General features: G+C 36.5%; 1 protein-coding gene across 3 annotated transcripts in view; it reads left to right on the forward strand.

Moving 5' to 3' along the window:
• Positions 1 to 13,723, forward strand: part of LOC131078677 (uncharacterized) — a 257,382-nt gene that overhangs the window by 42,329 nt on the left and 201,330 nt on the right. The gene's annotated exons all lie outside the window — the stretch shown is intronic.

Here is a 13,723-nt window from a genome sequence, read left to right on the forward strand (position 1 = left end):
GTACTCGGCTTCAATGGAACTCTGTGCAACTGAAGACTGTTTCCTGCTACACCAGGAAATCATGGCTGATCCTAGGTTAAAGCAACACGCTTAAGTACTTTTACGATCAACTACACTTCCAGCCCAATCTGAGTCAGTATATCCATGCAGATTTAGATCTACATTGTCATACTTCAATCCAAGTCCAATTGTGCCTCGCAAGTACCTCAGAATGTGTTTAGCTGCAACTAAGTGTAATTGTTTGGGTTCACATATAGACTGACTGAGTGCATTTGTTGCATAACAAATATCTGGTCTAGTGTTGACCAAATACATCAATGACCCAATCATCTGTCGATAGAGAGTAGAATCTGCCAACTTTGAGTCTGCAGCTGCTTCTTTTAGCCTATGTAAGTTTGTCTCCATAGGTGTAGACATAGGCTTGCAGTCCATCATCCTGAATCTTTTCAAGACGTCAATAGCATATTTTCCTTGATTTAGGATAATGCAATTACCCTGCTGCCATACTTCTAAACCAAGGAAGTAGTGAAGGAGACCTAAGTCCTTCATATCAAATTCGGCTGCAAGATCTTGTTTACACTTGGTGATGAGGTGGTCTTCTCCTGTGATCAGCAAATCATCAACATAAAGAATAATAATTATCATATCACCATTTATTACCTTGAAGTAGAGGTTAGGATCTGCATCATTTTTGGAGAATCCTAACTTGGAGAGGTAATTGTCTATCCTCTCATACCATGCTCGAGGAGCTTGTTTAAGGCCATATAGAGCTTTCTTCAATTCGCGAACATGGGAAGCATTATCATGAACCACAAATCCTTCTGGTTGTTCTAAGTATACTTCCTCTTCTATAACGCCATTAAGGAAAGCAGTCTTCACATCCATTTGGTGAATCTTCCATCCTTTTGATGCGGCAATAGCAATCACAGTCCTGACAGAGGAGTAGCGAGCAACAGGAGCAAATGTTTCTTCATAATCGATTCCATCCTTTTGTGAGAACCCTCTGGCAACAAATCTTGCTTTATATTTTTCAATGCTTCCATCTGCTGCATGTTTGATTTTGAAGAGCCATTTTGAAGAGACAACTGATTTGTCTTTAGGTCTAGGTACAATGTCCCAGACATCATTCTTGAGTATGGATTGATATTCTTCAGTCACGTCATCTTTCGAAACTTGATGTTGGAGTGCTTCCTCAACGCTAGAAGGTTCAGACTTGATGATTTCACTCATAAGAGCAACATAGCTGGAGTATCTATTTGGTCTCTTGCTTTATCTGAATGTTCCTTTTGGAGCTGCATAATTTTCTGCTTCCTCAATCATTTTTCTAGCCCATAGAAGTCTTTTATGATTTATAGTAGTCTCTGGGTTCGTTAACAGGATCCGTAGGTTCATTGTAATTATTATCTTCATGTATGTCCCTCTGAATCTCAGATGCATGATCCTCTTCCATAGCTGTAGGAGACTCATCATCAATTTCATTAATATTTTTTTTGATCTTTTGAAAGTAACATCTTCTTCAAATATTACATCCCTGCTTAGTTCAATTAATTTTTGTCCAGGGAGATAGATTCTATAGGCTTTAGATGATTCACTGTAGCCAACAAATATTCCCCTTTTCCCTGAGGGTTCTAGCTTAGTTCTTTTCTCTTTGGGTATGTGGATGTAAACAGGACAACCAAATATTCTAAAATGACTTATGTCAGGTTTTATCCCTGTAAATGCTTCTTCAGGAGTTTGGTTATCTAGAAGGGAGTGGGGACATCTATTTTGAATGTAAACAACAGTTCTAGAGGCTTCAACCCAGAAGGAGGTATGAAGGTTTTGGTCATGCATCATAGCTTTGGCTGCTTCTACAATAGTTCTATTTTTTCTTTCGGCTACCCCATTTTGTTGAGGGTTGTAAGGAACAGTAAACTCCCTCTTAATCCTAGCATTATTACAAAAGTTTTGGAAGTTATCAGAAATGCATTCCCCCCCATTATCTGACCTTAGAGTTTTGATTCTTTTTCCTGACATATTTTCTACTAGAGCCTTGAATTCCTTATCTTTCAAGGACTTCATTTGACTCTTTACATTTCAGAAAATATATCCATGTTTTCCTAGAGTAGTCATCTACAAAAATAACATAGTACAAGAATCCTCCTAAGGAGGTTACTGACATAGGTCCACATAAATCTGTATGAATGAGTTCTAATACATTTTTAGACTTAGTTTCACTACTATGGAAGGTGCCCTTTTGATTCTTCCCTAAGGCACACCCTTTGCAAGTTCCTTCATGATCTTGTTTTAGTTTAGGTGAACCTGTCACAATTTTCTCTATGGAAGACAATGCTCGAAAGTGTAGGTGCCCTAATCTTCTATGCCATATTTCACTTGTAGTAGAGGATTCATGAATTAAGGCTTGAGAAGGAGGAGTGCAAAGCTTGTATAGGCATCCATGTCGAATTCCTATGGTGTGAGCTTTCTTTATATTTGAGTTCTTAGGCCATGCTAGAACTTTACCATCCATGAAGGTAATTCGGTATCCTTTGTCTTCAAGAGCTGAAATGGAAACCAAATTTCGCTTGATACTGTTGACGTGTCTGAAATCGCATTGCTGCAAACTCCATACGGCCAACGCAGAATAGAATAGCCGACTGATTATCCTACTCTCTCTTGAGATAAGGAAGTCTCTAATGCTGTTTTCTAAGTTTGATCAAAGGAGACTACCTCAAGGTTTCTTTTGTCAGGTCTTGACTGCGGGATCTCTCAGTGGCTTGATGTGTTTATGCTGGAAACACAAGGGGGACTTACGTTTAACTGGCAACAAGCTAGTCTGCTGTGATTCTCGAATTATGCAATAAAGAGCAAAAGGAAAGGGTTAGGAGATCTAAAACTAACAACACGGGTATGCGGGTAGACGGATTCAACATAACCAATTCCTGCTTGGCCAGAATAGCTCACAACCTTGCAGGAACGGTGCAATCTTCAAAGGAACTTGGAAGATTTTCAGATTGGAGACGCACGGCTAAGCACCCAATTCTGGCGCAGCTCGGACGGACACCTGCAATTGAACTAAGCACAATCGAAGGCTCAAGTTAACCACACAAAAGGATACACAATCAGCAGATCCTCAGTGGTATGAGCCCGAATCTATCAAATACCTGCACACCTAAAACATAAAGATCTATCTAAAATGCTGAAAGAAACCATGCGAACAGGATGAAAACAAGACAATAAACACCAAATCAATGTTTATATATTGATCTCATCTGCCTATTACAACAATTTCTGTAGCATCTCTATGCTACTGCTAAGATCTAACCTATTCTAACTCTAAAATCTAACTATCTAGCAATTTCTAACAATCTCTAACAATCTAACTATCTAACTATCTAACCCTTTACAGAAGAAAGGCCTCTGCCTTTTATAGATATTACAATTTTGAATCAGAGGCCAGGATGGACTGCATCCAAGGGCCCTGATCTGTCTTCCAGAAGCTGGCAGCCTTGACCCATGCCTAATTAATTCTCAGTTATCCAACCAACAAATATCTCAACTAGCAACCACTTTTGGCTTTAATTCAGGTCTATCTGGTCTTCTTGGTGGTTGGGAATAGTTATCCACAAAAATATCTTGCACGGGACCCATAGGCAGTTTACAATAAAGTAGTTTCAGCTTTTTAGGAATTGAATTCCTTGAATTAAATCCATCTGTGTCTCCTTTTCTCGAGAATGCATAGACTGAGTGTTCTTTTGCTTTTTTGCCTTCAATTTCGCCGATGGACTTCATCTATGTTCAATGGCACGGTTCCCAATGCTCGGTTGCTCTTGCGCTCCTGCATCTTTCTTTTTCAATCTTTAGCGCCTGGCCTTGAATTGCGACCCTTCCTCGATTTGCGTTTCAAGTCTTTCTCCTGGTTCTTCGATGACGTCCTGCGATCAACCAATTTCACTTAATTAAATTAATTTGAAAAAATTAAATAATTTAATTTTAACAAACATTAATTCAATTACAACGTCTGGCTTGAGAAGCTCTTTGCGAGATGTATCTTGAAAATGCTTCTCCTTCTCTTCGATTGTGAAATCTGATCCTTGGTCTTGATGGTGTTCGGGCGATTTACTTCTACGCGTTTTTACCTTTCGAGTCCTGGACGTTTTGAAATCTTCTTATGGCGCGATTCGGAGATTTGGAGAACTTCTGCAAATTTTAAAATCATAACACTCATGCTTTTCTGGTGAATTTTGGAGAATTTAGACATTTTGAACTGGAGATATTTTCGGAACATGGGGAGTTTATGCAAACTGAAGGGTAATTTTCGGACCTTGAACACTTCTGCAAATTAAAGACAACTTCGGATCCTTTGTAAGATTTTGCAAACTCGGAGCATTGAACGTTTTTTGCAAGTTTTCAAAACCTTTCACTTTTGGCTCATGGGTCCGATTTTGAAGACTTAAGGCGAATTTCGGACCTTGCCATCCTTTTGCAAATTTCGGAGCTTACAGGCGTTTTACAAATTTCCGAGTTTTAAAATTTCGGGGCTGGGGTCCGAAAATGGGTGTCCAAGGCAAACTTCGGATCTAGAGGAGCTTTGTAGGATTTCGCACCTTTATACCTTTTTTTCGATTTCGCCCCATGGTCCGAAAATGGACACTTTAAACGATTTTCGGGGCTTGAAGCGCTATCGTCAGTTTTCGGACCTAGTGCGTCCTTTTTTATTTCGCGTTTTTAAACCCAGGGGTCCGAAAATGGGTATTTTGGGTTTTCAGACCTGAAGCGTCCGTTTTTTAAAACTTTTCGCCCTGTTCAAAAACCTCGGACCTGAGGTCCGAAAATAAGGTTTTAAGTGATTTCGGGGGGTGGAGGCGTTTTTGCGTTTTAAACTTCGGACCTGGGGCGTGTTTTAAACATTTCACGATTCACTTTAAACGCAGGGGTCCGAAAATGGGGTTTTAAGTGGTTTTTCGGACTTTCGGACCTGAAGCGTCCATTTTAAAACTTCGCGTTTTCTTTTATTTTCTTCCAAGGGTCCGAAAATGAGACTTAAGTGATTTCGGACCTGGAGGCGCTTTTGTAAAATCGCGTTTTCACTTTTCGGGCCTAAAAACGCGTTTGGAAATTTAGAAGAAACTTCGAATTTCGGCCCTAGGGTCCGAAATTGGTGCTTAAGTGATTTTCGGACATGGAAACACTTTTTGCGATTTTGTTATATTTAGAATTTTCGGCCCTAGGGTCCGAAAATGATGTTTAAAGTGAATTTCGGACCTTGAGGGTCGTTTGGCAACTTTTAACTTTTCCAACTTTTGGCTTCTGGGTCCGAAATTGAGCATATGGAATATAAGTTATATTCCATATATACTTTCAGGATGTTTGAGAGTGGTTTCGGCCCTCCAGGAGTTATATTGCAAATTCTAGTTTTTGGAGGTTTCCTGAGTTTTCAGAGTTAGCCAAATTTCAGGATCAGGGAATTCCAGACTTAGCCAAATTTCAGGATCAGGACAGAAAGGCACAAACTGGGGGTCCCTGTCCAAGACGGGGATGGGTGTGCGATTCGCACAACAGATACCTGGTACAAATAATATGCCTGTCAATTGAAGAGAGATTCCAGAATTTAGTTGAATAGTGCAGGTTCCTATTCCTTTGACAGGGTAGTTGGAGTCATCCCCAATGGTGACTTCTTCATTTGTATTTTCCACTAGATTGTCAAGATGTTCTCTGAATCCTGTTATATGACGAGATAATCCACTGTCTATGACCCAAGTATTAAGGCTGGTAGATACTTGGCTTGATTTGGCTGAATAGAATCAAGTCTTTCAGAGTCCTTATCCGAGCTAGCCTTACTAGCCTCAGCTAGGGAGGCTTGTGGCTTAGGCCTATCCGGACACTTCATTGCAAAGTGACCATATTTGTCACATCTATAACATTGTACTTTAGACATGTCCCTTCTTTTCTTGAATGAGAATTTTCCTTGGAAGTCCTTCCCTTTCCTTCGTTTGGAGTTGCCTTTCTTCCCTTTCTTGTGAGAATTTGAGTTTAGGACTTGAAACTCTTCATTAGAGGTATTTACGCCAATTCCTCTAGTGACCAGCTTTGACTCTTCTTGAATGCTGTCGGTTTTTAAACAATCAAACTTAGGAAGTTTAGATCGAGCACTTATCCCTTGTATGAATCCTTCCCAAGATGTAGGGAGTTCGTTAAGGGCCAGCATTGTTAACTCCTTGCTCTCAATTGTGTGTCCAATGGTGGACAGCTGATCTCTTAATTCTGTTATCCTCATGAAGTAAGATGTGATGGTTTCTCCCTTGTTCATTTTGACATGGTGGAGTTGCTGTTTTAAAGCCAGAGCCCTGCTAGTATTATTTATTTCATACATGTTCTCTAGAGTTGTGAACATTTGATATGCTGTATCTAGTTTGGATATGATTGGAACTATATGATCCTTCACTGCATCCACTAGTATCTTCATAGCTTTGTTGTTGTTCTTTGTCCATATAAGTTTCTCATCATCTTCCTTAGGTATAGGTATTCCCTTCTCCACAAATGTATTCAAATCATGTTCTTTTAGTGCAAGCATGATTCTAAATTTCCAAGATACAAAATTTGCAGCTCCTTCAAGTCGGTCCTCAAATCTAACACCATTCACCATTTTGTTTAATATAAAATTTTAGAGAGTTTAATGGTGGTTAGATTGCCTCTTTTTATCAATCTGATCAGATCTTTCCTTATGCTAGCTTTGATACCATGTTAAGGTTTGATCAGATTTAGAGGTTATGGTATTTGGATTTTCTATATAAGATATTGATCACAAAGTCTTTATAATTTCTTCTTGAATATTAACATATATATATATATATATATATATATATATATATATATATATATATATATATATATATATATATATATATATATATATATATATGCCAATTTGCACAAATTATAATATCAATATTGATGATATGGAGAAGTAAACAATATAAAGAGATTATAATGCAGATCAGAATGGTATATATAATGCTGCTGATGTATGCTTAATCCAACGATTCCAAAATATATATTTTGCTGTAACTTGTTCGGCACTTATTGATTACGGTACTTCCCAAGTCATATTAGACCCCTATGGAGACATGTCCACGAATTGTTATTGCCTGTTTATTATCGATGGCTAACATCGATACACATTGTGATATAATTAAGTTCGATACACATTGCAATATAATTAAGTTCGATACACATTATCGAACTGTAGTTACATCAAGGCATTACTAATGATATCGGTATCATAGTATGCTATCATTGATAGCATAGTATGATATCGATATCATTAGTATGGATATCGATACTCAATATCGATGTATGAATTATTATCAACAATGCGATAAGTATTGTCAGCATGATTATTATTATTGAATAACAACATGATTTACATCATTAGCAAGATTAACAATGGTTATAATTCAATCATGTATATATGAAATACAAAGAAAAGATAGTAATCAAATGCTCAAGGCTGATAGGTCACTTATGCATTTGATTTCATCGATAGGAGTAATCCGACCGAAGCTACAAATCATTAACAAGATCACAAAGACAACTCCAAGGTTCCAGATTCATGCGGATAGTCTCAGTTGGTTCGTTGTGATATGTTGGTAATCTCAAGGGGGACTTACACAATTGTTTGAGAAGTGAATCAATCAAAGGATTTTGTTGATTGTCGACACTTGTAACTTTCTTCTCTTTGGGAATGATTTTGCAATAAGTTCTTTTAAGACTTAGAAAAAAAGGCAAAAGGATGAGGGTTTAGGAAGATAATTCTAACCCTAATCTAATCCTATGAACTCCAGAGACGGAAATTACAAAAGTGGAAATGAAACCAATTCTTGCTTTGCCAAATTCAACAACTACACAAGAAAGGTGCAATTTTCTATGGAATTCAAAAGATTTTCATATCACTAATATTCATCAACATATTGAACAATGAATATGGTAAGAGAAGTTATGTTTTCTTTTACTGGTTCAAGCTAATTTTGCAAAATAAATGAAAATCATCCAATTATAAAAAGTATGAACTCATCCATTCCACATTAAGCAATTTTATCAAATCCTTCGTTCAATCTAACAACTTGGAAATGAAATCTATTCTATTGAGAGCCGAGAAACCATGCTAACTTGCAAAAGTACACAAAATTCACCAACAATTTGAACAATGAATAATGTCTTAGCACTTAAGAAGTATCACTACAACAATTTCTCAGAAATCCCCCCTTTACAAATGAGAGGAGGGTTTATATAGACACCCCATTACAAAGTAGCGACCCAGATTGATCCAAAATCAATAGCCAAGATTAACAGATAAAACCCTAATTAGGGTTAACTGCAAAAAAACTTCTTCTAGCCAATGAGAATATTAAAGTGTTTTGGATAACCATTGATAAATTAGGAGCCATTTAATATTTTTCACTTGTTGAGTCTGGTTCATTGCACCTGGACATGTCTGACTTGGAACCCGTGGATTGTTTGATTGATGACTGGGATGCCACCTTAGCTTGTCTAGCAGATTTGATTCCCCATCATGAAGAAGTGTTGATACTTTACTCTTGGACTTTTGAAGGAAATTCAAGATGATTAGAATATCTTCTTCATTGAACTTATCGCTCCTTGGTGTAGAATCTTTTGCGTTCACCATCATTCTAAAGTTTTCTTTATGTTCGAACTAATCTTCATCTTCACTTTGATCTTGTGCTTCTTGAACAATCCTCCATATTGACAAGTTTTTTCTTTTGATTTTGGATTTTTAAAAGAAATCCGAGGTTGATGTAGAGCCTTTCATCCTGGCATGTCTTAATCTTCTTGAATGTCTTGATGGAGTGTAAGTCCTTTGTTCGATTCATCTTTGGATTTCACCTTGAAGCGTGAATATTGTCCTTCATCTGCACCTTTTCTGGAAATCTCTTCCTTGAGTTGACATCAACTATTTGAAATATATGAAAAAATTCCTAAGTTTGGGAAATAGGCATGATGCTATATGACAATTTTTGAAAGAACTCTGCTTTTCTGATTAAATTTTTGAAATTAGACCCAAAATCAGACTACGTAAAGTCTGAGAAATGAAAATCAGAGTTAGAAAAACTTGGAAATTATGGAATTAAATGTCTAATTATGAATTTAGAAATGAAAATCAGACTTGGGAACATTCTGAAAGTTGAAATCAGACTTGGAAAAGCTCTTGAATTTGTAAAACTAAGTCTGATTTAAGAGAATTTCTGCCTCTAAAATCGAAAAAGCACAAAAAGCAACATAGCTTTCTGATGAAAATTGAAGAATTTGTGAAGCAAGATCTTTGTGCAGGTCTGAAAATCAGAAATTTAGAATAAAAGAGGGAATTTTGAAGTTCAAAATCTGAGAATCTTTCTTGGAAATGCTTTAGATCTGAGAGTATTGAAGGAATTCTAACTCAATTTGTCTTTGAATGCCTGAATTCCCCTTATAAATTATTGTGAACGTGTAATTACAACTCAAATTTGCCTAGAAACTTTGAAAGAGATGCTTGGAAGAGTTCGAATTCCTAAGCATGAGAAGAAAGTTATGAATAGCGAATTGCCAAAGCTGATGTTTATAGGGAGTTCAAATTCTTTTTGCCTTGTTTTTGTGTTTTTAAAGAGTTTTAATTGGAATGAATCCAGTCATAGTTTTCTCTCCATGTCGAACCTTCCCTTTGTTAGTTTTTGTTTTCTGAATTAAAATTTATGGCAATTCCTCTTTGGTTCATTCTAGAAGCCTCTTCAACTTTGGCGAATTCCTCCTTGCTTTGTTTCCTTTTTCAACTCCTCTCATTGCTTTATTCACTTTTCTTTCCTTTCAAATTTTGGATACATGTTTTGGGCGAATTCCTACATGTGATTAGCTTTTCTTGTTTTATTCCACATCATCTTTCTTACTTCTCAAGTTGGGCGAATTCCCTTGTGTTTTTCTTCCTTGCTTTAATTGTTTTTTCCCCTTTTTCAATTTTGTCCAAAATTCAAACTTTTCCTTCCATGAGTTAGGCAAATTCTATGACTGTTCCTCCTTAGCTGTGGCAGGTCTGAAATGACTGAGATAAACTCAGTGAACTGGAAGGCGTAATCAGCATATATGTAGCACCACCAATGAAGACTTCACACCCAAAATATCTTCCTTTGTCTCCTCCAAAGTTGTACCCTAGCTAGTTGGCCCTTGGCCTCAATTAAGTGCCAATGAGATGACTGAAATATCAACTCCTCAATGCAACCCCTCGAGAGATCTTTCACTACCTCAGTTATGCTATCTATGGGAGTTTTCGTTCCCAAAGACCAAAGACTGCAGACATCTCTCGGTTCTACAAAATCCAATCAAAATCAAAATTCAAATCCTCACTGCCTTGAAGCTTCAATTTGATCTCCCTTTATACTTTTTCATCCCAACATCCAGAAGCTTCTAGAAGTGACTTTATGATATATTATTTAATTAGTCACCGTATTAAATTAATTAAATATAAAGTCATCTTTTTATTTTTAATTTATTTAATAACTTTATTAATAATTAACTTAATATTATTAATTAAAATAATTAATTAAGCTATCCATTTAAAATAATAATTATTTTGGACAACTTAACTAATTAAATTAATTAATCAATTCTCCTAAAAAATGGGGACATTACATGCCTTATCATGCGATTTATAGAGAAATCTGATTAAACATGTATAAGCTAAACTAAGGGTGCGATTAGACATTTATGAAGGGTCATGATTGAGGAAAGCTTTTATCTCCTCACCATGACAACCTCTTATCACATATTGAAGGGGTATCATATCCTCACAAATGGGCATTGTGGAATTTGTATTTATTCTTTATCCCCAGATTTGAAGAAGTTCGTGAGCAGGCTGAAGGCCAAATTATCGAGTGCCTGAATCAATCATACATTCATCTGAAACGAGAGATTACAAATTGAGGCATAGTCTCTTGCATTTAAATGCATGATCTTAAAGTCATAATTCAGAAATAGTGATTATAACTTATAAGTTCTTGTCAATCAGCCATTCTCGAACTAGAAACCAAATCAGACTTTCTTATTTCAAACAAATTTCAGTATTCATTTTCGAGACGTGGCACCATTATTATTAACGTAATACCTTCTTCTATTAATGTATAAGTGATCAACGATCAAGATTAGTGTCAATCAATTCAATGTAGAAACTGTTGTAAAATAAGATGAAGGTGGCATAGTTTATATCTAGATCAATTTATACAACTTGATTTAATGCCATTAGTTCTTGCCATATTGGTCATCTAAATCCTATAAATTATAAGCAGAATTTAAGTGTCTCTACAAGGGACATTACGTTGGGTTTCCTGCTAGTTTCTTCCTTTCCCTGTCTAAGGCTCTTTGTGCCCTTTGGCTATGTTGCATTAACTTATTTTTTTACAAGATGGTAGGATAAAAGATCTGATACCAATTGTAATGCCCCCTACTAGGAGGTTGTCAATTTCCCAATAGTCAACACCCTTAATATTATTACGCCTTAATTAATTTATTAAACTAGTTAACCATATTTATTCATAGTACAATTGGTAGTGGCTATATTCAAGCCCCAATTCTTACTTCCTTTCTAATCCTTAACCTTGGATGGGGATTTACTTGTCCAGGGCGCAATGACACCACCTCCATAATTGGGCCCAGGTTTCAGGAACATCTGACCAGACCACTCTTGTGGCTCACCTAATTTGGGATGGATTTACTCTACCTCTCCCTAACAACACCACACCTCTCCTTATGGGGGGAGGGGAGGGGCAATAGAAATGATTTTGTAAACGGGCTATGAATATGCTAGTATCTTCTATATTATGAATATATATGTGCATAAATGAAACTAAGTATAAATTTGATCTCCTTATTATTGACAAATGCAAATCTTATTGACAATACTCCTTTTTATTTATTTATACCAGAATATATATAGTAACTTATATAATAACTTATATTATACATATATTTGCTCATTATTCCTAATAGGATGCAGACATAACATAACATAAATAAGCACTAGTTCATAAGTAGATACAGCATACCAATCTTCTGTTATAGATATTGATTGCCAGTGATGCAATCCGATCTCCTTTTATGAGCACAGATTTTATATAATAATTTCTGATCCTTTGGATGGTTGCTAGATAATATATATTCGATTCTGATTCTTTTACCCCACTCTTGGCATATCGACCCCACCTATATATCCTTCAAGATATGTGAGAGGATATGTCTCTTGATCGATTACATCCTTCCAAAGATGGTGATCCTTTCCTTCGTGACTCTTGCTTTCTTCATTGCTTTTACCTTAATGAATTGGGCCCTTATTAACTTAATAACCCAGGCATTATTTATTGGTGTGAAGTGTTGCCGTTTGTCTTTGTCTAATCCTAATCTTTGTTTATTCATTGTAATCACTGACCCTTAACATTATTTTAAATGTTGTTCATAGCTACGCCAGAACTTAATATTTAAAAATACCACTCTATTGCTGCAGTAAGGGAATTGCTGCTCCACACAAACCCCGTGTGCCCTGGTGTAGTAATCACTGAGTATATGTTGTCCTAACTCACTAAGCATCGAGGTTGGATTGAAAGGATAGATTTTAGTATCTGTTTGCCTTGGCTCAATCAGATTACAGATCAAGGAGACAAACACTACGGGCTGCTGTTTAGAAAATTGTGAAGTCTTATTTCACAAGACAATTTTCTGAATGTATAGATGTATCTTATTAATTTGTTCTTCTCTTAAGGTAGGTTGTGAGGAGTGTCATGGCAGGAACATGACAGTTTGGGGGGGCAGAAGTGCGACTTTCTGCAGAAGGAAAAGGTGGTGTTTGTAGCAAAAATTTCTGATAAAATTTCAATGTACACAAATTAATTTAATTTGGCTCATGAACTGGAGTAGTTCCAAAGTGTTCCACAAAAGCTGGATCTGGTTTGCTGAGGATGGCAGATCAATCTACACAACCAGACCTACTATTGGGATGTTTTGGCTTGAATAGAGGAAGTTGGGTTTGTCGCATTTGCTTGGGTTGGGAGTTTTAGAAGAAACCTAGATGGGAATAAGAAACCCGTGGAAACTTCGTAATTGTAGAAATCTATAGGTGTGATCACTGGCTGTGATAATAGTAGATGCATGCTCACAGCTAGAAAAACAAAGTAATGAGAAAAGGAACAGGCAAGAAATAAGCACATGCATGACAGGCACACAAGAAATAAAGTAATTATTTCATTGTAAAAAGTTTGTTTAGTTATGATAGGAAAGTACTAGGTAAAAGGAATTCTAAATTCGTAAAAGTAACGAAACACTAAAAGTATAAAAACAGTGTTACTATGGCTAAAGGGGGTGAATTCAATGTAGTTTAATCCCTAGCCGTATGATCCAAGTGTAAGTACAAATAAACATGTTATGGAAAAATCCCCTTTAATGAAATGAGGAAAGTATGAACATCAAATATGGACACTAAAGATAGAAAGTGAAGCTATCTCTTCTTTGGAGTGAAGCTTGGGCTAGAAGTATCGATACCACCATCATCTACCACCAGAAGAGGGCCAATGTAGGATCTGATAATGGTCATATCAGAATGTCCAAGGTTAAAGTGGTCAGGCTGGATAATCCTAGGAGGAAACAAGGTCAACTAACACTTAAGGCAAATGAAACCCTGTGGGTAGAGAGAAAACCAGTATTATGCATTTGT

This window comes from Cryptomeria japonica, chromosome 2, assembly GCF_030272615.1.
Source record: "Cryptomeria japonica chromosome 2, Sugi_1.0, whole genome shotgun sequence".
Lineage (NCBI taxonomy): Eukaryota > Viridiplantae > Streptophyta > Pinopsida > Cupressales > Cupressaceae > Cryptomeria > Cryptomeria japonica.